General features: G+C 38.0%; 1 protein-coding gene and 1 long non-coding RNA gene across 4 annotated transcripts in view; one reads left to right on the top strand and one right to left on the bottom strand.

Annotated features, from left to right (window-relative positions):
• Nucleotides 1–26,340, bottom strand: part of robo1 (roundabout, axon guidance receptor, homolog 1 (Drosophila)) — a 355,554-nt gene that overhangs the window by 220,335 nt on the left and 108,879 nt on the right. The window lies entirely within an intron of this gene.
• Nucleotides 17,720–20,326, top strand: LOC135770308 (uncharacterized). Of its 2 annotated transcripts, XR_012337153.1 has the most exons (5): nucleotides 17,720–17,999; nucleotides 18,795–18,848; nucleotides 18,960–19,102; nucleotides 19,289–19,383; nucleotides 19,563–20,326. It is a non-coding gene; the product is annotated as an uncharacterized lncRNA (long non-coding RNA). The 2 variants fall into 2 exon arrangements; XR_010542586.2 differs by lacking the exon at nucleotides 17,720–17,999 and having other exon boundaries at nucleotides 18,559–18,848.

Below are 26,340 nucleotides of genomic sequence, written 5' to 3'. Positions count from 1 at the left end.
TCGGACTCCCCACAATAACGAGCCGGCTGGCAACAAGTCAGTTATTGAAATAACCAGTCAACCGAATAGAACATAGAACAACGTTGTGCACTTCATCAACAGCCACACCAAAGAAATGCCCCCGTTTGAAGCATATCTCTCCACCTTTTAACACATATAAGCAATTCAGGAGAACCAAACTTTTTGACTCCACTAATTGCCTAAAGCAAAACTCTAGGACGTCTTTTAGAGAGAATAAGCCGCACACTTTGCATATTTTTGAGAATTGAATGTTTAGCTGATCATGATAACTGGTCAGTATTATCCACGTGAACACGACTGATTCTCTTCCTCAATGGAATGTCAGAGCTTTGTTCTCCAAGGAGCGAAACTAATTGTGACACTCCCTTCTCCTGGAAATCCGGTTTATTTCAACCAATCAAAGACGACTTCGACATTCCCACAGGGTTTCAGGAAAGTGTACGATAACGTTTAGCCAACAATCTGTGGGTGTGATGTCTGAGGCTGAGACTTACGCCGGATTTCCACCAACTGTGGAACGGCTGCAGATCGGCTCTGCTGCGTTACGGATCCGCACTCCGCCGTCCGCCAATACCCACCAGTTCCGTATTTGTTGCAGAGCGGCTGCGTGCTGAAGTGACGAGGACCCATGAGGTCTCGCAAATTCACATGATGATCGCGCGGTATCTAGATCTGTTTTCGCCCATTATGACATTAAATTATGACGTTTTTACAAACCAGCCCTGATCACAACACGAGATCTCGCGAATTCAGGTATGATCATGCAATAAAGTCATGGCGCCACCCTGTGGAGCTGTCCGGTATCCAGCCACAATAGAAGCTCTGCGTATTTGTGCCGGAGGGCTGTGGATGGCCGGAGCTGTGACGGATTTGGAACGCAGTCAGTGGAAATACACATATTGACTTGAATGGAAACCGATTGACTCCGCTGTCAATCTGCAGCGGATCCGCTGCCTTTCCACAGTCGGTGGAAATTGGGGGTAAGTTTTGGTCAACACTGGGGTGGTTTCCAGAACAGAGATCATCTTAAACTGGGACATGGCCTTATATAATCAGTAATAATTAGGAAATATAACTAGTTTTAACAAACATGTCTTACTAAAAACATTACTTGTGTGCATTTTGAGGCAAAACAAAGGACACTGATGTATTTTAAGATATTGTCAGTTCAAGTTGTTTTCAGTTTGGACAGCTCTTACATTTATTTTAGTCTAGGACTAGTCTTATCCCTGTCTGGGAAACCCCCCCTAAAAGTCTCGTCATTTTAGTCTAGTTTTAGTCAAAAGAAAACTCAATATATTTCAGTCAAGTTTTAGTTAAAACATTTGTGTCTTTTAAAAAAATATATATTTCTGAGATTATTTCTGATAACCATTTCAGTCAAATCTCAAATATTGGTTAAATGTCATAATCACCTGACAAAATACACTTGTTGAAGATCTTTGTTGAATGCAACTTTGTTAAACGTGTCTAGTTTTCTGAATTAAAAGGACGCTCATGTTCGCTATCTATGGGTGTTATGTTCTTGCTAGATGTAGTTTTGTGTTGCAGCGATGGGGTGGCAGCAACAGGAGTATGAGACCTGTACCAACCTGCACAAACTCATTCAGTGTGTTTTGAAGGCGTAACGTAACGGCTGAATATTCTATCTTTAGTAGAGATGATTGTAGACGAAAATGAAGAGAGATTTTATCTTAGTTTTTATTTTATGCAAAACATTTAAGTCTTGTCTTTTTTCGTCAACAATAATGCAGGGTTTCCCGCAGCACTTTTTAGTTCGGGTGGCCCGCCTAAGTTGGGAAACCCTACTGCCTTAACTAGGTCGTTCCAAAACAATTAGCTGCAAAAAAAAGGCCGTCAAGTACATCTTGGAGAATAGCGCAGACGCTCTTCACACCGCGACCTGGCACGTGCACCACACGGCCGAAATGAGATGAAGACGTGGTCCGTCATGTATGAGAACTGTAAGTGGACTTATGTTTTGGGGTTATTTAAGTCTGTTATTGTATAGTTCTTGCAAATTTAAAGTAAGATAGCAGGTGATTTTGTTGTTAGCTAGGTTTCATGTGCCTGTTGATTAGATATAATTGTTGAGCGCTCTTGCTCACTTTATTCATGTGCATTATTTACATGCTACAGTAGTTACACTCCTTTAAGATAATGTAATTAATAGTGGGAAATAATCAGTTTTTAAAAATTTTGGGCTATTTATCATCGTTCGCCAGACTTTCTACAACATCTGCTTTAGTTTGTGTTTATTAACCTTTTAGTTTCACTTCATCATGCAGCTATTCCCGTTAGAGTTAAAACATTTAATTCATTAATAATCTAGTATGTGTTAATTTTCTGTCATAGTTTCTTCAAAATTAAGTTTTATTTGAGTGTTTTAAATAAAAATATTTTAATTTTCATTATAACGCGCACGCCCGCCCCTTCGATTGCCACGCCCACCGCCCAACCCTACCACCTTAACTAACAAATTTTCTGCGGGAAACCCTGTAATGCATGTTAATTTAGTTTTAGTCAGTGTTTTCGGACAAATGTGCAGTCTCGTCATCGTCTCGTCTTAGTCATGAAAAAAAAGGTCGTTGATGAACATATTTAGTCTCGTCTTGTCTGACAAAATTGACTTTTTTGGGCTTCAAATCAGAAGCACTATTTACTACCATTATAAAGCTTGGAACGGGACATTTTCTAATATAACTCCGATAGTGTTTGTCTGAAAAGGATAATCATATACATCAAGAATGGCTTGAGGGTAAGTAAATCATGGGGAAATTAAAATTTTGGCCAAAAAGTGCAGAAAAGTCTTTTTCTATTTTAAAAATACAAGTGGCGAGGCTCCAAAAATGACAAAGGCAGTTCCTGTTTTAAAATAAACCATATAACATGTAGAACAAAGGCAGGGCCGGCATCAAGGGGGGGCATTCGCGGGCAGTGCCCCCCCAAACAGGTTGTTGTGCCCCCCCAAAAAAGTTTTTTATTAATTTAATATATATCAAGAATAATTAAAATAAATTAAACATTGAATGTTTCATGTCTTGTAATGTAATCAAATGAGGAAAAAATAGTTGATATATGTTTTCTGTAATTAAAATAGACCAGTTTCTCTGATTGGATGTATTGCCGTGTCTCACCCGTCTTACGTCTTTAGCATATTTGTGACTTGATACTAGCAACGTGTTTTTTCGCGGCATTTTATGGATCGTGTAAAATATGGATATTAGAACATTTAGAACGAACCAGCACCGCCTGCTCCATCTGACTTCATGCAAACACAGACTGGCTCAAACTCAGAGATTAGAGGTCGAGGTGGAATTTACAAATCTTGTACAAATCTTGTTTTAAATTACGTAAGCTTAAATGTGAAGTGTGACTATAGACCGTTAACAGCATTATGATGTGATTATGGTAAAGCGGCTTTTTTCAAAGCTAGGACGCGGTGTGCGCTGCGCTATGAAACCCAGTCATTTCAATGGCTTGTGGCGCGCGAGGGCAGTTTGTTGTTGCGTCGAGCAAAGCGCGAGCGCACTCAGCGCAGCGGGCTCAGCTTGCGCTCACGCCGCAGTCGAAGTTCAATAGTTTTGCGCATGGTTTGTGGTCTTTTGCACTTTATACGGGAAATGAGCTGACAGTCTGTACCAGTTGTATGAGTGTGTGCTTGCACTGTATTTGTTGTTTTAATGTCTTGTTTTTGCAAGTTATTTTTGCTATTGCGTGCCCCCCGTTGGAAGCCAAGTGCCCCCCTGTTTGTTATGGTCTGGCGCCGGCTCTGAACAAAGGTGTATTAAATGCACACTTCCCATCAATCCAGATGCAAAGTTTTTTATACAACATTATCGTAAGATGACGGAGCACAATGGAATCTGAAGTAGGTGCTCATTTAAATCTTGCAAGCCTAAATCTGCTCAGTCCTGGTGATGTCAGTTCCTAAAGTATGCTATAATGGACATCCAGAGATGAAGGATGGGGTGATGAAGTTACTGAAGAGGGGACAGATAAAGGGACACTCCACTTGCAATTCTAAATGTAAGCTACTAGTGTAGGTAAACTAGTCGTGGTATATCTAAACATACAAGGGGGTGATCAAAAGTTAAAAGACTATTACCATTGTAAACAACAACAAAAAAAAAAACTTATTCAAAGTTGATGTTATTTTGGGAAGGAAAAGTAATTTTGGGAATGAAAGTGGATAGCTGTGGTTCATATAATATAATAACATAATAATATTATGCTAAGTACATTTTTAAATATTTGACTTTCATCATTTACAATGTTTCTACAGTCGTTGCATCTTTAGTGATTTTACAATTGTTTACTATGTCTTGTCCAAAGAAGTCATTTTTTTACAAGTGGAAGTTTTTGCCACAAAAGCTTGTACGCACTTAGAAGCGAAACAGAAAAAAAGGATGCATTTCTGTCTATCCAAGAAGTTAATTTGCAATTTAGGCATAATTACAGGGTGATTTTTCTGTTTACGAGCTGTAGTCACAGTCCGCCGGGCATATGATCCAGAATCAGGCATGCTGAACAAACATCGAGAGCTACAGTATCTGCCTATTTCCAGACATCCAAATATGCATTCAAATGCAAGCACGCACTATACACGCTTACATGCACAAACGTGCAAACAAACACATTTTTCTGAGACCACAACACGACAGTTTGCGTCCCTTCTGAAGCAATTACGTGGACAAGAAAAAGCTTTTCCACAATGACACGCTGGTGTGGTTTATAAGTGGCCTGCACACTAGAAAACACTGTCTGAAACCTCCAGCTTCTCAGATCTCAACTAAAAGAGAATAGAGATGTTAAATGGATCTGCCATCTTTAACCTGAGGGGAACTGTGGGATGGGCGTGATTCATACTGAAAGATTTACTTCGGCACATACAGTAGTCTATCAACACAACTTAATACTTTATGCTCTCAGGCAGTGGAAAGAGTTAGTGGGTCAGATTATGACTTATAAAACACACTATATGAATTATGATTCATGAAGAAACAAATATCTCATCTAGACCTTAAAATGATTATTACATGCAAACTGCTTGCAACACAAAAAACGATCAAACCATATATCCGTATATTGTGTGCATGTATCATAAGCTGCGTTTCCATTACAGATTTGCGCAAAACGTATGCAATATTTTCTAAATTTTGATTAAAAAAATAATTAAAAAGTAGTTCCAGACATCACGTCGACTGATGTTGGTAGGTTTACTGATATCACATCCACCACATTAGCAATTATTTTTAACCGAATGAGACGTAGATGTATTATCCAAACATTAAAGGGACACTCCACTTTTTTAAAATATGCTCAATTTGCAATGATATTACGCCGCAGCCAAAAATAGTCCCCTTGGTAACTTCCAATAGCTGGGGACTATTTTGAGCACTGCGTAATATCACTGCGCCTGCTGCAGCCATGTTACGGCAGCAAAGTCCTTGATTATTACCCCAGAATGAGAGTATAGTTCCTGGCCATATCTGCCTAGAAAATCTTTTAATTTTCTGTCGGTCTTAGCACCCGATTTAACTACAGAAGAGTCAAGGAACTCTTTCGTTATTTTTTAGCGCAATGCTAATGGTCTAAACAGATTCAATAGATTATGCTAAGCTATGCTAAAAGTGGTATCGCCAGACCCGGAGATCGGCTAAATGGATTTAAAACGGTAAAACTCAAATGTTTAATCCTAGGGTAGCTGGAAAATGAGAATATTTTCCAAAAAAGTGGAGTGTCCCTTTAAAGCAACACTATGTAGTTTTTTTACCTTTAAATAATGTCTCTAAAATTATTTCAGTGATAGAACAACTTTTAACTGGACAAATTGTACTGTTGCTGCAACCTGAGCAGCCTCCTAGCTGCTACAAGCACACTCTGAAATTGGCGGTGGAGGGTAGAGCACACAGCCCCTTATGCTGGTGCTTCTTAGAGGTAATAGTCAAACGTGCCGCACAAGCCCTGAAAAGTGAAGCCAAAACATCTCGATCGCCCCCCAGTGACTGGTCCCAGTATAGGTCATAAAGCCCGCCTCCCCATGTTATTCAATGGGCTTGAGACCAACTAAAAAATTTTATCTTTTTTCCAAAGCCGGTTTCTGTCATTTACTGTAGTTTTTATCACGCTGATGTAAATTCAAATGTTTGTTTTTAAAATAAGTTTGTGTTTAATTAGTTATTTAATGATATAAAAACGGTGGTGTCACGTCATGATTGACAGCTGTGATATCGTGTGATATGCGCATTCTGCGAGAGCGAAGGCGGGGTCTTGATTTCGCGGCTTTACTTCCTGCTCACTACTGCGCATGACTGGTCCCGAAATCGCTGCTGCGCAGACTCAAGAACCAAGATGTCAACGCCAGGGACACTGGCGCTTCACTTTTCACCAATGGAAGAGAGCGAACAGGCGTCGTCCATCTTTTTTTACAGTCTATGGTAATAGTACATTATTTTAAATCAAAAGAGATGTAGGAGTGTTATCTAAACATTATTGGCAATGAAAGCCCTCTTATACTTGACTTACGTACATAGGTCTGAAAATTGCCATTTCCATTGCAGTTTTGCGAAATACACCTTTTACGCTCCCCACCTCATGCGAGCGTAAAAACGTTTTGCGATCGAAGTGGGTCTACAGTACATATAAAATCCCATTAACATCTTTAATATCCCATGATAACATGACTTATTATTGATCTTAAAGTGCAAGAGTTATGACTGATCTGAACTTATTAAGCCGATGTTGATAAGGCCGCAACTTAGCACTTTACTTTTCGTAATGCGGCCTTAAAATTAAATATGAATGAAGTTTACATTTCAGGGTGAAGCCATCTGTTGTTGTTTGGTTTTAAAGTCCTCTGTCAAAACTCTTTAAAATGCAAATGTCTTTTCTAAGTGTTTCGAAAGCCTCTTTTGTAATCAGTCTACTTGAACCCATCACAAAATAAAAGTCAAACTTGTTTTCACTTGAATATTTTGCAGAAGAAACTGATGACAGCATAATTACAGGTCATAAAACAAATAGAAATATTTCATCAGAATGAGACGCAACTCATTAGAGATAAAGTGAAAAACAGTGTCTTACACTCAACCCGAGTGACATGCAAAATGTGAAGTGATGTTTTTCAGTCATACTGAAATCTCAGTCAACAGATGTTGACTCGAACCATATACTGTACTTTAATTTAAAGTCTCACAATCTTAATCTCTCTACCATACACAAGCCCCCAAAATGTGTAACCCAGCTGTCACTGGCGCTGTACCCTTTCAAAAAGTACAGCTTTTGACTTGAACAGTTCATATTAGTACCTCAGATGTACATACTGGTGCCAAATATACATATACCTTCAGCAATAGTACATATTAGGACCTTGCCCATGAAGTGACAGCTGGCTTACATATTTTAACCATTTTTTCTGACAGTGTACACAATACTGAAAACAACTGACAACTAAATGATTTGATCACTTCTGTCAACCTGCATAACCTTTATTTACAGATACCTTGTAAGCTTAAATCTTTCGATTATTTCTGAATGCTAACTGGCTCACCTCAGATTTGGGGTATTTCAACTTTTTGATGGAGTAGCTGATTTTAAAACCAATGTAAATGCAATCCGATCACTCCACATCAATCTATTTCAGGAAACTTTACTTGGCCAAGTGTAAATGCCACTGGCTGTTCAGGCTGTATTTGTAAATTTGACTCCTGCCAAAACAAACTACATCAGCATTCTAATGTTCGGTAGACTTGAGCGATCCATCATGAATGAACAATTTAAGCCACCTCATATTTTCGGTTTTCTTGAGTGATGGTGAAAATTTGGTGAAATGTGGTGAAAAAATTATAATATACAAGCTCTGTTTTATTTTCATGTCTTATGGGCGTTTCACACGGTACGCGGCAACGGCAAGTGTTTAGTTCTTTGTCAATAGGAGACGTGCGGAAAGCGGTAAAATGATGGCGGTTACAGAGGTCAAGCGGAGTTGGCACCCAAAATCCTGTCCCTTCTCTGGACATGGCACTTCATGGCAGGCCCCGTTGAAGATAAACATAATATTTGCACTGAATGCTGCACAAAACGCTTTCAATACAAGAGACAAGCTGTAGCCACGCGGCGATTTTGCCGTGTGAAACATCCATTATATAGAAAAAGTATATCGGTTTGATATCTATTTTGTGCCAACATTAAACAAGATGTTAGCCTGGTTAAAACCAGACCATTCTCAGTAGTAACCGAGTTATGGTCTTCCATAGCTTCTTAGACAAATAATTTCCAAAGCGGAAAAGTCACCAATGGACGTCTCTCAAACGCCTTTGTGTCCAATTGGATAGACCTATAACCAATCACAACGATGCAGGAGATGACGCATGCAGAGCTATATCAGACTTTTGCCGGATCCAGTCGGTAAGATAGTGATAACATCTTTTTTTAGATATGAAGGCTTGGAGTTTTGTTATTTGCTCGGGTTTTAATGAAAAGTTTAAATCGCTTAAAACAGACGCGATAGCTGATTCGAAAGAGTGATGTTCCACGGCGGCATCCATCTTTGTAATGTTCAAAATCTGCTTCACCGTCGCTGCGCTGTCATCATCGTGTAAAGCCCGCCCCAACATTTCTGATTGGTGCCGCGATTTCTCTGCATTAGAAATGGGCTTGAATGGCCTCTTTGCCAGAGTACTTGCAGAGCAAATCTAAATTTGTCGGAAGTTGTCTGGGTTTTCCCACGCTTACAAGATGTTAGAAAGAAACTAGAAAGTCGCACAAGTTCACATTTTTTTTGCGGATCCAATGCTCAAAACGGATCCAAACCTGCAGATGGTCGGCACATCACGCAGCCCCTTTGCATAGGAAATGAATGACTTCCGGTTTATTGGCGGCTTTTACGTATTTCCAGTTGCGACAGTAAAAACATAGATGGACACCAAGTTGAGGAGCTATATTAAACAAAAGCTGCAACAAAGGCGTAGTCTGCTGATGCTTCTCCAACAACAAGCTTTGTCATGCTACGGACATTTATGGATTTCTCGGCTACGTCATCACTACTTGCGCATGCAATTGAGAGGCAGAAAGAAGAGACGTGCCTTGTGTTGTAGGCTAGTAGCAGTGTCTGTAAGTCAGAATTGCCATGGAGTTGTTAGGTGGTTAATTGTACCAACAGAGCCAGTGCTGGGTGCTAATGTTTAACATACCTGTAAATACGACTATTAAATTACTAGCCTAACATTATAATTCATACATGTATAAGAGTAACACTGCAAAATTACAGACAGAAAAACAGATCCAACTAAAATCTAGTTTTATTTATATATAAACTTTAAAGAAAGCTTCAATACTTAAAGGAATAGTCCATTTTCTCAAAAGAAAAATCCAGATAATTTACTCACCACCATGTCATCCAAAATGTTGATGTCTTTCTTTGTTCAGTCGAGAAGAAATTATGTTTTTTGATGAAAACATTGCAGGATTTTTCTCATTTTAATGGACATTTTAAAAACAGTTTTTTTCAGCGGAGTTTCAAAGGACTCTAAACGATCCCAAACAAAGCATTAGGGTCTTATCTAGCAAACGATTGTCATTTTTGACAAGAAAAATAAAAAATATGCTCTTTTAAACCACAACTTTTCGTCTAGGTCCGGTCCAGCGCGACCTAACGTAAATGCCTAGTGACGTAGGGAGGTCACGTGTTATATATATAAAACGCACATTTGCGGACCATTGTAAACAATAAACTGACACAAAGACATTAATTAGTATCATTCCACATACAACAACGTAGGAACGGTCCTCTTTCTCCACACTTGTAAACACTGGGGCGGAGTTTCGCGTTCGTCCTCTGTGACCTCTTGACGTCATGACGTATTGCGTGGGGTCACGCTGGCGTATCACGACCGGATCTAAACGAGAAGTTGTGGTTCAAAAGTCCATATTTTTTATTTTTCTTGTCAAAAATGACAATCGTTTTGCTAGATAAGACCCTTTTGCCTCGTTTGGGATCGTTTATAGTCCTTTGAAACTCCGTTGAAAAAAACTGTTTAAGTGTTGAGTTAAGTATTAAATGTTGGGCTCTATTAAAGTCCATTAAAATGAGATTCCTCAAAAAACATAATTTCTTCTCGACTGAACAAAGAAAGACTTCAACATTTTGGATGACATGGTGGTGAGTAAATTATCTGGATTTTTCTTTAAAAAAAATAGGAATATTCCTTTAAGTTTGTTGCAGTAGCAGAAAAGCTTACCAATCGGGCTTTCTGCCTCCCGGATGTGCGCGTACCATGCTAAATCTGCCAAAACACAAATCAAAAATGGTCCTGGCAACAAATTGCTACTTTCATAAGGCTGATCAACATCTGTCACAAAGATTCAGGTCATAAAACTGTTGTGGTTACATCTGAATGTTACAGTATAACCAGTTGTCAATCAGCTATGAAGACAAACAGCAGCGCTGTAGGGCTGTGACGGTGGCAAATTTTTACCACCGCGGTGGAACCATCAACAACAACCGCCGGTGTTGCGGTGGTGGGGTCCATGGGGGGTTAGGGTGGTTTAAATGGTGAAAGAAAATAAAGTTTCAATAAATGCGCTTCCTGATGCGCGCGACTTTAACCTGGTAAAATTTTTATTTCACAACAAAAGACAAACGTGATGTGTATGTATCACTGTCACTGGAGACCAAAAGAAACTAAAGCAGGCGCACAACACAGTGACATGGCTAAACTCCAACGTGCTGAGTTATGCTAAAATCCACCAGTTTAGTGGAAACGCCATACATGGTAATGTAGCGGAGATTTGTGTATTAACATAAAACAATGTTATAAATTTGTATCTTAGGCTTTAAATTACTGTACAACTTTTGTTATTATTATTTCACGTGTAAAAAAAACTGCAATTTTTACTTATTATTTTGTTTAATCATTCACCTGATATGTGACGTCACACAACCGCCGGTGGCACTTCACCACTGCGGTGGCATTGCACCACCGCGGTGGTGCGGTGGTCATGACAACCGTCCCACCCCTAGCGCTGTCATGAGACAAGTTAAATATATTGACATCTACAGTGATAAAAACATCAAAATGTTTCAATGACAGTAAATACATTTACCCACAAAACCAAAGCAGTGTGCAAAATACTGGATTATTTTTAACTGAACGTTGGGTGAAAAAGCGACAAACCCAGTCGTTGGGTTCAATTAACCCAGACACGTTTTATATCTGATGACTTAAAACAACCCAGACTTTTGGGTTTAAACAACCCAGCATTATGTATTACGTATTATAACGTTTGTAGTCTGACTCCAATACTCTTCTGTCGATTTTTTCTTAAATTATTTAACAATTATTTCAATCTGACTCCTGTTGGCAACCACTTCCTCATTACTAAACCCGTCGCATTATAAACTGTCCAAGGCAAACGCTTTATTTCCGCCTGTCTCTCACTATACAAGAACACAAAAGAAAGGCCACAGTGAGAAAAAAACCCTCATACGCTTCCCATTTTTGCCTTTACATTTCCAATTAGCATGTTAATTAGAATCAATGTGGCCGTGAACTGTCAATCTTCATCATTGGGATTAGGAGCAGCGTGAATTCTTTATTCTTTAAATCTCCGCCATCTCTGACACGTCAAAATAAAACTCTTCAAAAGCTGAACATAATTGCACTCGAAGCATTTTCAACACTTTTTTCTTTGAATATAAAACTTTTATTCGATGAAACCCCTTGGAGCTTTAACCGTGTATTGTGTCTTTAATGTCTTTTCAGACAAAAAAAAACATGTCATGCTTCTGTAACAAAGCAGTTGAGGTTTTCTCTGATGAACGGCATGCTGGGACTTTTATCCCTTTGCACACAAGTATACCCAGAAAGAAAAATAGCTTCTGCAAACCAGACTCGGTACTTCATGTCTTTTCACACTTCATTATGACATTACAGAACATTAAGAATCTAAAAACATCTGAGGTCACGAAGTTAGACATAAATGGTAGTCGCTCTTTACTGTGGCCAACCGTTGCCCTTTTTCTTCCTCGTAAAAGGCACAGAAATTCTCAAAAAAAAAAATTTAGCTGTGTACTCAGAATTGCACAGTATATTATATATAATAAAAGACCTTAAATCCTAAAACTACACATAAGAGTGTTTAATTATGGTTGAATGTTGAGTGATCTAGCAAGAATGTGTCAGACAGATCTTCTCTCTCTTCTCAAAGGTATGCTAACATTTGGTTAAATGTGGTATTATATTATTGCCTTCTAGGCTGAATTGCTTCCTTTTCCCAGTTTTGAAAGTTATTTCAGATAAATATGGCTAAATGTAAATATGTTTCAAAAGACTTTAGATTCAACAGGATCTCAACACGCACTGCACTTTAACAATACAAGCACCAACATCTCTAATATCCAACCCATACAATTGTTTGGTTGTTTGTCCATTCCCCCAAATCTGACCAAAAGATGCGTTTACTAAATTAGTGCCTCTACCGGCAACAGGTGAAACTTAATATATTAGGGAATAATTTTGCTATGATGACATGCAATGGGATATGATTTTCAAGTCAAACCGGCAGGATAAATTGTATTTTTATTACACATTAGCCTTTTCGGTCATTTAGGACAAATAACATTCCCATTAATTTATTACATAATATAAAACTTTTTTCAAAATGTCCTTAAAATATTCCAAAAAGTGTTCAGAGGTCAAACGATTGATTTATATGAAAAAAAGACGCAAAAATGATGACAATTCGCTGTAAATATCAGATCCGGTGTGTGCTCGTTCAAAAACCAAAGAAGCAATGATACGTCATCTTTGATTGTGAAATAGCATTGGCTCTCGGGTGTCTCATGACCGATTGCACCATTACGTTAGCTAAGAATGTGAAGCGCTATTGGCTGTCGTGTCCGACTGCGTCATGCTCTAATGTTCTGGTTTATGTTTGAATAAAATCTGATTGTACGTTGCATTCATAGATGTCTTCAGATAAAGTGATCGTTTGGCTTCAGTTCACAAGGTTTGCAATAAACACTTGTGACTTTTACTTGTGTGTTGTGTTTTATGTGGTTAAGAACTGGTTGGGGTAAGGGTAAGGGTGGGGTTAGGTGCTCCAAAATTCTTTTAAAAACATACATTTTTATGAAACTATTTTTACACTTACAAATATACTACAATTAGGAAAATAAAACGCAAAATATGTGTTCTGCTCATCGAGAGATCCTGCATGCATCACGTGTCTTGTCAAAATAAGTGCCTGCTGCAGACGCGTCTAAAGGGTTTATGATAAAAGAGACGCTCGCGTTTGCCAGATATTCAGAGTTTACTGTTAAGGGAGTGTCTTGCGTGTATTTTGTGAACGTGAACGTCTCTTTTATCATAAACGGTTTTGACGCGTGTGCAGCAGGCACTTATTTTGACAAAACACGTGATGCACATGGTTCACATGACGCAACAAACACATATTTTGAAAACGCAAGCAACACTATTTTCAATATTTTGAATTAGCGCCCCTCGGATGAGCAGTCACCAGCCCCCACTGGAAAACAGTCTCCCAATATATGAGATATAATCACCCCTATACATTTTAACTGTATATGGGATCCTGAAATGGAACCCATGACATTTGCGTTACTGCTATGCTTAAACAAATATTTACGGGAATATTTCATTATAAAATTATTATTGGTTTCTTTTGAAGCCATTATACTCTGTTGCTCGTCTCTCTCTCTCTCCTTCACAGCAGTTTTTGTATCAGTAAATAAACTACTTTATGATTTAATATGTATGTGATTCATATACGCCCCTAAGTGAGGTTATCTAAAATCAAAATCCACTTCAAAGGCTCTCTGATTTACTTTGTCTTACTCCATAAGTTTTTTATCGAGCACAATTATGACCTTTTGACCCCCATTAGATCCCAGGAGCCCCTTGGACACCCCCATACACTTTAATTTATAACCTCTCATCCTCATAGTCCACCTGTTTTTTCACTCCTGCCCAAGAAAGTTTCAATTTCTCTCATAATTCACGCTCCGCTAACTCTGAGGTCACATTCCTCTCATTGGAAAGCGTGAGAAGAGAGTCTATGCTATGGTAAATAAGATGATTTTTCCAGTAAATATGGTTTTCATGCTGAAGCTGATACAGCAGAATCGCTTTACACAACATAGGTCCACTACAATTCATTAAAGAGCACCTATTTCATTGCTAAGAAAACAACGTTATTTTGTGTATTTGGTATAATACAATGTGTTTGCGTCGTTTATGGTTAAAAACACATTATTTTCCACATACCGTACATTTTTGTAGCTCAAGATTTCACTCTCTTCCTGAAACACACGGATTTGATTGCCCAGCTTATCTGTACGTTGTGATTGGCCAGAATACCAGAAATGTGATGCTCCCTACCATGTTTGAAAGATTCGGTCACATGCAGTGCTAACAGGAGTTAATTTACAAGCTATAAGCCGAAGCGGGAGGAATTATGATAATGTCTGTCTTTTGTACATCACCAATCCCAGGAAGTAAACTGTTGCCTACAATCCGTGTGTTTGTTGTAGTCCAGGAGAAGAGATTTTCTTTGGAGACAATAACTCGCATCATCGTTTACTTTGAGATTTGTACCTTTAGCATATCTTTAACATGTACTATACACACACTTACACACCAAAGGAAATGTAAAAATGTGAATCGGACCATTGGTGCTCTTTAAAGAAGGGATCAACTTGTTGTGTGGTTTAGATGCAACGGTATTCTTAAGTGAATCACTTCTCATCTGAGCTCTGACCTTGTGCATTGTACAGTAATTGAGATTCACTGCTTATTGTTACCTAATTAAAACGAGAGAGAGAGAGAGAGAGAGAGAGAGAGAGAGAGAGAGAGAGAGAGAGAGAGAGAGAGAGAGAGCAACAGACATGAACAGTGACCTTTAAATGAAAGGCAGTGCATCTGGGTACTTATTTTAATTAGCAGCTGGGTCATCAGGCAAGTGTCTTTATTATTCTAATGCACATTGTATATATTAAAACACATAAAGACACAGGCAGCACACTGTGAGATAAAGAAACAATCATTACAAAATGAAATGTAGATCAATGTTGCATTTTGCAAGATTGTAAACATTTTTAGACAAAGGTTTCCTGAGATTTTGGAGATGGGGAGCCCTAAAATATGGTGTGATACTAGGAATCTTGACAATATATGACATCACAAACATACATGACAAAAGATACCCTTAAGACACGTGATGTGTAATGTATTTGTAATCGTGCAATTGCACGATTTAGCATTTTTTTATTTAATCATAAACTAGTGCATATGGCGTGACATTTTTCGTAATGAACGTTGATCTGCATTTAAAGTGGACATTTCACAAGACTTTTTTAAGATGTCAAATAAATCTTTGCTGTCTCCAGAGTGCATATGTGAAGTTTTAGCTCAAAACACTATATAGATAATTTATTATAACATGTTAAAGGCACACAGCAGAGCTTTTTGGCCACTAGGGGGTGCTAGACATGTATTTTTCACGTCTAGCACCCCTAGAGACCACAAGCACCGCAGCACTGTTGCAAAGAAAAAGAAGACAACTCTTTAGGTCACAAAGTGTGCCTTCCAGCATGTCATATGAATATAATTTCATGGGTTTTATTTTTTCAAACGCCAAAAGATCGGTAGCTCACGTTTACAAGCCAGTTGGCTAGTGGTCGCAAGGTTAAAGTTTATATAAAAAAATGCCTTTAAGGGGAATCGAACCCGGATCGCCCATGTCGTTGGGTCCATGACGCTCCACGGCGCCACAGTGTCACATGATATAAGTCTCTCTCTACACTCTCCAAGTAGCCTCCATAAAATTCACGTTAAAAATAATAGTGTTCGGGCACCAGACAGCTCTTGAAAATATATTATGAAGGTTGAAAAACTACAAAGTGTCACTTTAAAATTGCCACTTTGTAGGTGTGAGCAAAAATGTGCCGAGTTTGGGTGTGTCCTTTAATATGCAAATGAGCTGATCTCTGCACTAAATGGCAGTGCTGTGGTTGGATAGTGCAGATTAAGGGGATGTAATATCCCCATCTGACATCACAGGGGGAGCCAAATTTCAAAGAGCTATTTTTCACATGCTTGTAGAAAATGGTTTACCAAAACTAAGTTACTGGGTTGATCTTTTTCACATACTCTAGGTTGATAAAAGCACTGGGGACCCAACTACTGTATAGAACTTAAATATGGAAAAAGTCAGATTTTCATCATATGTCCCCTTTAAATCCCCCACATCAAAGAGCTGAACGATAACACAAACGAGTTGTTGCGACAACACACACGTCCACACTACAACACATCCCTTAAAGCATTGTTCCTGCCTTTTGTTCACACAGGACACTTTATGAAAATGTCACGGCAATGTATCTAGGTCCCCATTTCGGGAGCGTTCACAGAATCAATTCCAGGACATTCGTACAAAAGGACATTTTTTGCCAATTTTCTGGGATCAAAGCACTTTGTGAAAGGGGTTCTATAAAAAGCCAGTTGAATAGAGATCCAGATTTTATTTCTTTATGTACCGTTGTCCTGTTTAATTCTGCTTCACTTTCCTTGGCAAACACAATTAGTGAAATTTCGATAATTTTGTCCCTCAGTAATCACTGTAATGATGCTACAGGACATCATACAAAATAAAAGTCTCATAACATTATTAATATAACATACTAGTCAGTCTGAATATTCACTTTGGTGTCTTTACAAGACCTGACAGCAGAGACACAATGATTTATTTATTTACCCCATCCTGCATTTCAACTTTATTTCTCCTCTCCAACTGTTCTCTTTCTGTTCATCGTAGTGTAAACACAAATCTGTGTTGTGTGTGCTTGTGTTCGCCTGGATAAAACACATTTAAGAATCCCTACAGGTTATGACAGTGACCTGCCCGGCTGCTTACCCTGAGTGATGTTATTCACTTTTAAAGGTGAGCTGGACTCATGCATGTGCCGCTAAATGGAAGTTTTATGAGCGGGCATCATTAGACCGTACATCAGACTGTTCATTTCCGGCAAAGGTAATGGAGGGATGCCCATTTTATTTTCAAAAGCTCTCTACTGCAAAGTAGAAGTAGCCATTAGTCAAAGAGGGACAAAGTAGAAAACAACACTGTGGTAAACACAAATGGAAACAGATATGGGATGACATCTCACTGATAAATTTCATGGTAGTTTTCTTGTAAAAATCTTTCTTTGAATGCCCTCTTTCATTTATTAACTAACTGACTGCTACGGTACTGTAAGACCTTTATGTATTATAGTTGAAGCTTTGTGTTTTTATGCAAACTTTGTGTGCCGAGGACTGGAATTGAGAACCACTGAGCTACAAAAACATTTTTAATATCCTTAATTTGTTTGTATTTTAAGATGACAAATTTATCCGATTCACAGCAGACTATTGCTGACAATGAATACCTCAGCGTATCTCCAGAGCACACCTGTGAATAAATGGCCACCTGACTTTAGTTTCACACCGCTCACAGTTCGCAGTGAGAAAAGGTCAAAAAGCAGATGGTCGTAAGTGTGAAGCCACATGGAGCATCAGTGATGAAACTCGAAACACTTTGAAGCACACAGACACTAACCAGCGAATGATTTATGAAAGAGTCCAACTAACACATGTGCACACCAAAAACACAAAAACATTGACTAAAGATACACTGAAAAAAGTGATTTTGGAGAGTGGTAAATATAATCTGTGGAAACCATATAAAATGTACATGATTATTGCAGCTAGCCAACGAATACTAACGTAATGGGTAAATTCTACATATGCTACCCATTCGTCAACAGTAAGAACCATCACATAGAAAAATGCAGTAAAATGTACCCCCAAACCATGAGTTTTTTGCTTCAAATTGCACATGCGTCAGCACGTGTTTTTGAGTGAGTGTGGGCGACGCTGGATCCTCTCTCTGGCTGCCATCGAACAGCAAAAGTGAAGGTAAGCTATTTAGCATTTAGGAGTGCTGTATATATTTTTTAATTATGAGCAGACGTGGGTAGTTTACTCCGTTACATTTACTTGAGTAAGATTTTTGGAAAATATGTACTTTTACTTCGTTACACTGTGCGGCGTTCTTTCGTTACTGTATTTTAATTCATTACGAAATGTGTATTTTATTTTAAAATTGCCGTCTCGTGTTTCTGAGGCATTCATGATTCGTATGAGTCGATTCTTTACAAAGTATTGCAAATAAATTAGTCTTTTGAGTCGATTCTTTACTAAGCAAACGGGCCAAAAGTTTTGAATTGGTTCGCGAATCAGTTTGAATGAATCGTTTAGATTGCTGCAAAACTTCACACGTGTACCCGCCATTATACGTGCGACCTGTTCAGCAACCTCCAGAAATACTGTTTAGGCTACACTTGAAGCACATATGATTTAAATCCATCGATGATTGAGGTCTGTTTGGCTGTATACTGTAGGCTACTGTAAAATGTAAGTGCTTCGTTCTCACAACACACATGTGACAGAGATTCACAACATGAGAAACATGCCTTTGGTTTAAAATCAGTTAAACTGTCAATGTCCTCAGAGTCAGACCATCTTAGGAGATTCTCTGAGTTTAGTTAAGCTTAATATGCATAGTGAATGCAAAACTCTGTCGGTTTACTTGTCTGATCTTTCAGATGTATATACATCAACATTGAGCTATAGTTAATTTTATAGAAATGCTTGTCTATTCTGTGTTTGTCTAAAGTATTATTTAATCTATACTGTTTGTGTATGTTGCAGTGATGATCTGTGTCCATTTTGCGTATTAAACACCCACCCGAATAACCAAAGGGGGTGAGTATTTGCATTATATTGAGGTAAACACAAAATTATCTGTAAAAATCTAACCCAGGTACATGTCTGATAATTTGTTTTGTGTAATTTTTGTTTTTATTTCTGTTGCAGGCAGAGTCTGTGGACACAATTTGCCCTATCTTCAGTTCCTCTTGTCTGTCCTCCACAAGCAGAGACTCACTGATAGACCACTGTTACCAGTTCTAGTGTTGACACATCCACCCACGTCCCCACCACAAGTGTATCCTGTACAGGTATGCAAGTTTTCCACATAAAATAAATCACATTGTCCTTAAAGGTATAGTTTCCTTAACTATAGCCTTTAGTTATGGGAAAATGAATTGGAAATGCAAGTTGCAGGGCCGGAATTCAGTCTTAGTATATGTAAATCACTCCCCACTCCGCTAACAGTCTTATCACTAAATTATATCTCCCTACAGACACAGAACATTGAGGGAAAAACAGAGATGCTGTTGTCTGCTGCCTCATTAACTACCTCGGTGAAAGACAAGAAGATCTTTTCCATGACTGCCAGGTATGTCATATTGATAGCAGATTTTTGACTAACTCAAGGTATCCTCCTCTCGTATCCACCTTCTCCTTTTTCCTTCCACTCCCCCTCTACTCTCCTTTTAAACTTAAATATATTGAAACAGCATCTTAAATAAAATAAAAATGTGTATGCTTTTTGTTTGTTTCTTTTAACATGTACAGTAGGAATGTGAGGACTACACAGACAGAACAAAGAAGGTGATTGTGAAGCACAATGTCATGGCTGAGGAGGATCCATCAGATTTGTCTATTGTGATCCAGAGAAAACTAAGTGATGGAAGGATGTGGAAGCCGAACAAAGGCATGCATACTGCTGATGGGACTCATTTATGCAATCAACATCGAATATCCAAAGGAGCTGAAGAACACGTTTGAAGCTTTTCAAAAACTTTTTTTTGGAAATTGATGGAGAAAAACTACTGAAAAAGGTCCACAGCCTCAAAAATAAGCTCATGCAGTAGACACACATTTTCCCTCTTGTTCGAAGAGGATCTTTTGTCTGGACATACTTTTAATGGAGTTGTAATGGAGTGTAGTTTTATATTTTTCTTATTTTCCCTTATTTGCTCCACACACAGACACAAATCTATCCAGCCCACTCCATTACTCTGTGATTTCCCCCAGATTGACAGAAAAGGAATACCAATGCAAAGTTATAAAACAGGGGTCATTACTTGAAATTGTGGTGTAAAGCTGTTGTGCTGCACTATATTTTGAGTGTTTCACAGGATTTTTTGGATTAAAAATATTGATCTGATGAGCCATCTGAATGTCTTTATTGTGGGGGGTACATTTTACCTTTTCTGAATAAATAATTGTTATTAACTATTAACTGATTTGAAGAGATAATTTTTACCTAATTTTAATGAGTAAGTAGCTGTTGAATATATACATAAATGTGAGGTATTGTTACCCAATTTATGCAAGTATTTAATAGCTTTTTACTTGAGATAGCTTATACTCAATATATGGGATTAAATCTACCCCATCAAAGTCGATGCAAATTGTTACCTCACATTTATTGGGTAAATTCTATAGATTAGTTTTTACAGTGTAGTTAGATACATAGGAAATGTCTTTACAATAACCAAAAGATTTATATCAGAAACCTAACTTTGTAAAACACAAAGGTTCTTTGGATTTTAAAGGTTGTTTATGGATCCATAAATTAATTGGAATTACGTATCTCTGTCTTCATTTTGCATAATCTAAAACAATACGTTGTTCCTGGTGTATAATTAATTACAGTTAATTGTACTTATTATATGGCTGCATCCTTCGCTTGAAGTGTCCACTAGAGGCACTGCAGGCACTTGTTTTTCTCTGTTTTGATGCGGGTGCATTCAAGGTTACAAAGCAGACAATACTGAACAATATTGGCGTATATTCTTCAGTTCACGCTTGTGTGACTGTGTTGGATAAACGTCTGATGTCGTTACTATCAGGATTGATCATGTTTGGCCGAGGTATGTCAAGAATGTGATGTAAACAGGAAGCATAGTGGTGACTTGATCAAAATACATCTGTATGTTTTAGTCGGCTGTGTTTTGTCTTAGGCATGCCACATGTTTGCACACATATGAATATAAATAAATACCAAATGGCACAAATCGAATTAACAAATACGAGCAGGTTTTAATTTGTTTGTGTGTCTGCTTCGTAACTTTAAAAAATGTCTGCAAAACCAACGTTATCTCCTAGCAATTCATACGTATTTTACGAGATGGCTAATTTGTAATAATTCGTACGATAATATTTGTACATTTTTGTACGATTTCTTTTTGCCCCTGTGAAGTTGGGGCAAAGTTGGGGGTAGAGTTTTGTTATTGTTTTTTTAGGATACTTCGTACGAATAAACACAAATTAGCCAACTCATAAAATATGTACGAATTCTTGTAAGATGGCTAATTCGTATTAATTTGTACGACCACATTTGTACATTTTTGTACGATTTCTTTTTGCCCCTGTGACATGGGCGAAGTTGGGGGTAGAGTTTCGTTATTGTTTTTTTAGGATACTTCGTACAAATTAACACAAATTAGCCAACTCATAAAATATGTACAAATTCTTGTAAGATGGCTAATTCGTATTAATTTGTACGACCACATTTGTACATTTTTGTACGATTTCTTTTTGCCCCTGTGACGTTGGGGCGCAGTTAGGGGTAGGGTTTCGTTATTGGTTTTTTTTAGGATAATCATACGGTATTGTACGATTCATTTCATACAAATTAACGAGAATTAGCCAACTCGTAAAATACGTACGAGTTCTTGTGAGGTAGCTAATTTATATACATTCGTATGACCACATTGGTACATTTTTGTATGACTTATTTTTGCCCCTGTGACGTTGGGGCGAAGTTAGAGGTAGGGTTTCATTATTGTTTTTTTTTTTTTTGATAATCGTATGTTATTGTACGATTCACTTCATACAAATTAACAAGAATTAGACAACTCGTAAAATACGTACGAGTTCTTGTGAGGTAGTTGATTTATATTAATTTGTACGACCACATTTGTACATTCTTGTACGATTTCTTTTTGCCATTTGACGTTGGGGTTGGGGCGAAGTTACGGGTAGGGTTTCGTTATTGATTTTTTTTTTGGATTATCATCCGTTATTGTTAGATTCACTTCATACAAGTTAACAAGAATGAGTTCTTGTGAGGTAGCTAAATTAAATTTATTCATACGACCACATTTGTACATTTGTAATGAATGTTACGAATTAACACAAATTAGCCAACTCATAAAATATGTACGAATTCTTGTAAGATGGCTAATTCGTATTAATTTGTACAACCACATTTGTAAATTTTTGTAAGATTTATTTTTGCCCCTGTGACGTTGAGGTTGGGGCGAGGTTAGGGGAAGAGTTTTGTTATTGTTTTTTTAGGATAATCGTAAATTTTGTACGGGTCACTTCGTACGAATTAACATGAATTAGCCAACTCTTAGAATGCGTATTAATTCTTGTTAGATAGCTAATGCGTACGAATTCGTACGACCACATTTGTACATTTTTGTAGGATTTCTTTTTGCCCCTGTGATGATGTGGTTAGGGCAAAGTTAGGGGTAGGGATTTGTTATTGTTTTTTTTTTAAGCATAATTGTACATTTTTGTATGATTCAATCCGTATGAATAACACGAATTAGCCAACTCTTAGAATGCGTACAAACTCTTGTGAGATAGCGAATTCGTATTAATTTGTAAATTTTTGTATGATTTGTTTTTGCCCCTATGATGTTGTGGTTGGGGCAAAGTTAGGGGTAGGGATTTGGTATTGTTTTTTTTTTAGGATAATCGTACATTTTTGTATGATTCAATCCGTACGAATAACATGAATTAGCCAACTCTTAGAATGCGTACGAATTCTTGTGAGATAGCTAATTCATATTAATTCGTACAATCACATTTGTAAATTTTTGTACAATTTTCTTTTGCCACTGTGACGTTGGGGCGACGTTGGGGCAAAGTTAGGGGTAGGGTTTTGTTATTGTTTTTTGTTTTTTTGGGGGGGTAATCATACGTTTTTATACGATTCACTTTGTGACATTTTTTGTACAATTTAAGTCCCTGTGACGTTGAGGTTGTGGCGAAGTAAGGAGTAGGGTTTTGTTATTGTTTTTTTTTAGGATAATCATACGTTTTTGTACGATTCACTTCGTATGAATTAACGATTAAAGATGACTTCTTATTTCCTCTGCCTCTCAGATTTTTTTCAAAATTTTCTCAAACTATGCCATAAAGGCAGCAAATCACAGAATTTTTTATAATGAAAGCAAACATTTCTCAGCAAATTCTTTCAAGGCTAAATTATCTCTGTTTGTTTACAAAATACAGTCAACAACTGTCTCATTTGTTTCTATTTTATACAAAACAAGTCTCCCAAGCTATCAAAGAGAAAACCTCTTTTCTCCAAGATCTACAGTAAGTGAATGTCAAACAGCACCATCCAATCGTAAATCACCAAACACTTTTTGGCAGAGCATCAAATTCACCACCGAGTGTCTACTGTTGACAATCTCTGGACTTGATAGTGTTCTGATGATAAGTACATGCTTTCTATCCCCATGCACTTGCGTTTAAACATCTCTAATGGAAGTCTGAAGTGCGTGTGCTTTTACTGGGACCTGACGGCTCAAACGCTGCTCATCACCGATCGCCCAAATGGCTGTTTATAAGAAGCAGAGAACGAGCTTCAGAAAGTACTATTATGAGATATATGGACAGTAGTACAGATGAACACTTATAAACCATTCAAAGAGGACAGTACTGAAATAAAGCCACTTTGAAATGCTGAATACAGTTGAACCACAAGTATTTGGACACTTGAGTCACACTTAAATTTTGCTGCTTTTTCATGATAACTGAGGTCTATGGGCTATGTAAGTACCATGTAAGTTTCAAAACAGTCATTGAAGGGTCAAATGCACACAGCCTGCTTGAAGTAGCTGTGAGTTAAAACGGTTCATTTTTACTTCCGTAAAATCGCCATGGCACGAATACACAGTCGCCACCTTCAGTCTCCACCCTGAGCCCTGTCAACCGCCCCACCCCCTTTTTGCCAAACAAACTCCTAAGGAATATCACACCATGTGAGAAAATGCTGTTCAATCGATGGATGTCAGGAAACTAAATCATTGCACAGGCTTCTGAAAAACATTAATATAGATCAATAGCTAATATTAATTTATTCAGAAATTCCTGCACGATAAATTGCATGCGATTGTTACACGCATCTCATTGATTAGTAGTAAAATGGCATCACTTGATTTCAGAACTGGCTTCCGGTTGCCGCTCCAGGTGATGGTGATTTACTACTAATCAATGAACCGGCTTCACTGACGAGGTGTGCGATACAATCGCATGCGATTTATCATGCAGTCTTAACTTAAAGTTACATTATGGAGCCAGAGAAAACTGAAAATATATAATGTAAACAGTTATGCAATGCTAATGTGAAGCTAACGTGTTGCTAACTAGATGCTTACGTGTTGTTTTGAAACAGTAAAGTCTTCAGTAGCCACAAGTTTTGATCGAATATCTGTTGGAAATCAGACATTGCTTGTTTTCTTAAGTTACAGACACCGGCCCTGTTGGTGTCTGTTTGTTTATTGAGTTAAACATGGTAAGGTTAAAATCTCTTAGTCTATGTGTCTGTTGGTTTACTAACATTAAGTGTACAGAAACTAACACTTAGGGCCCTATTTTAACAATCTGAAACGCAAGTGCAAAGCGCAATGCGCAAGTGACTTTGTGGGCGGATCTTGGGCGCTGTTGCTATTTTCCTGGTGGGATAAATAACTCTTGCGCCAGGCGCAAATCAATAAGGGGTTGGTCTGAAGTAGGTTCATTATTCATAGGTGTGGTTTGGGCGTAACGTCAAATAAACCAATCAGAACGCTATCCAACATTCCCTTTAAACGCAAGGGCGCAAGTTCCATGGCGGGTTACTATTATTATGACGGATTTACCAGGCACACGCCAGGAGCAATTCACAGCCGAGGAGACCGACATTTTTGTAAGAGCAGTCAAAGACAGAGAAGTTGTTTTGTATGGGGATAGGAGAAACCCGCCCAAATCAGCGTAGGTTAAACAGGCGTGAGAGGAAATAGCCACAATTGTCTCATCAGCTGGCATCCCCATCACCCCCAGCAGGGATGGTTTGCGCCGGAACACGCCTCCTTTTTGCGCTGAACCGCCCAGGGAGCGCAAGTTCATTCCCTAGTTTGCCGACGTGTGTCTGTGGAGGGAAAAACCCGCTGTGCGCCGGTGCAAAATACGAATGATACATGTGTCACTGACAAAGTCAATTGCGCTGGGTGCAAGATAGGGCCCTTAGTGTACTTCCATGGGTAACGTTATTTCAACGGCGTATTTCACTCATAAAACAACCGGCCAATAAGAAGAGAGGCTCATGAATATTACTTATTACAGGCCAAAACGACCTGTTTTTAGCAGAGCTCCTGAAAGATGAGCTGTAAAAATATATAGTGATTGTTTTTGGTACTTAAAGCAACACTAAAGAGTTATTGCTCTTTGCTCCCCCTACAGGTTAGAAGCGTAATTGTTCATTAGCACTGTCGTAAATACTGCAGCATACCTGGCTCTGATTGGATTGTAGGTCTGCCGTAAAGCAAGTTTTTGTAGTTTTCACTCGAACTACAGGACCACTACCCGACGGTTGGAAACTTCTTTAGTGCGGTTTTGGCCGATAGAGGGCTGCAAAGAGAATGTGAAAGTGCCATTCACCCTGTTTTGAGTGGATGAACCACTGAGACTTTTTTGGAAACGTTATTTTAAGGTAAAAAAAAAAACTCTTTGGTGTTGCTTTAAATTGCAAATATATATATTCTTAAGGACATCATAACTTAAAATAAAACTCTAGAAAGCTTAGAAATATGGGACCTTTAAATGTATAAATATTTAATTTTGTATACATTTAAAAAAATGGCGGGCTATTTTCAACCCATCGTTGGGTTGAAAAGAGACAAACCCAACAATGTTTACATTTGACCAAACAATGAATTTAAACAATCCAGCGGGTTGGATTAATTTAGTTTTGACCCAATGCATTAAGTTTCCATATATTTATTGGGGTCATTTCTAATATTTTGTGGTCAAATACTTTTGTACGATGACCTCCAAACTGCACTGTATATATTTACTGTTGTCCTTATAAATTGATTCCTTAAACCATTTCGTATCTATCATATAACTCGCATAATAAAATAATTTAAATTTAAATCAATATTTAAAAATGATAGTTTGTCCAAAAATGATATTAAACCCATGACATACTTACCCTCAAGCTGTCCGAGATGCATATGCCCATCGTTTTTCAGACGAACACATTTTTAGCTATTTAAATTTTTTTTTTAGATCTTTCAGTTAATTAAATGTAAAGTTACAGGGTCCACGTCCTTCAAGTCCAAAA

This window comes from Paramisgurnus dabryanus, chromosome 8 (genome assembly GCF_030506205.2).
Source record: "Paramisgurnus dabryanus chromosome 8, PD_genome_1.1, whole genome shotgun sequence".
NCBI lineage: Eukaryota > Metazoa > Chordata > Actinopteri > Cypriniformes > Cobitidae > Paramisgurnus > Paramisgurnus dabryanus.
The sequence above is the reverse complement of the archived record's forward strand: the minus strand, read 5'-3'. Positions and strand labels throughout refer to the sequence as shown.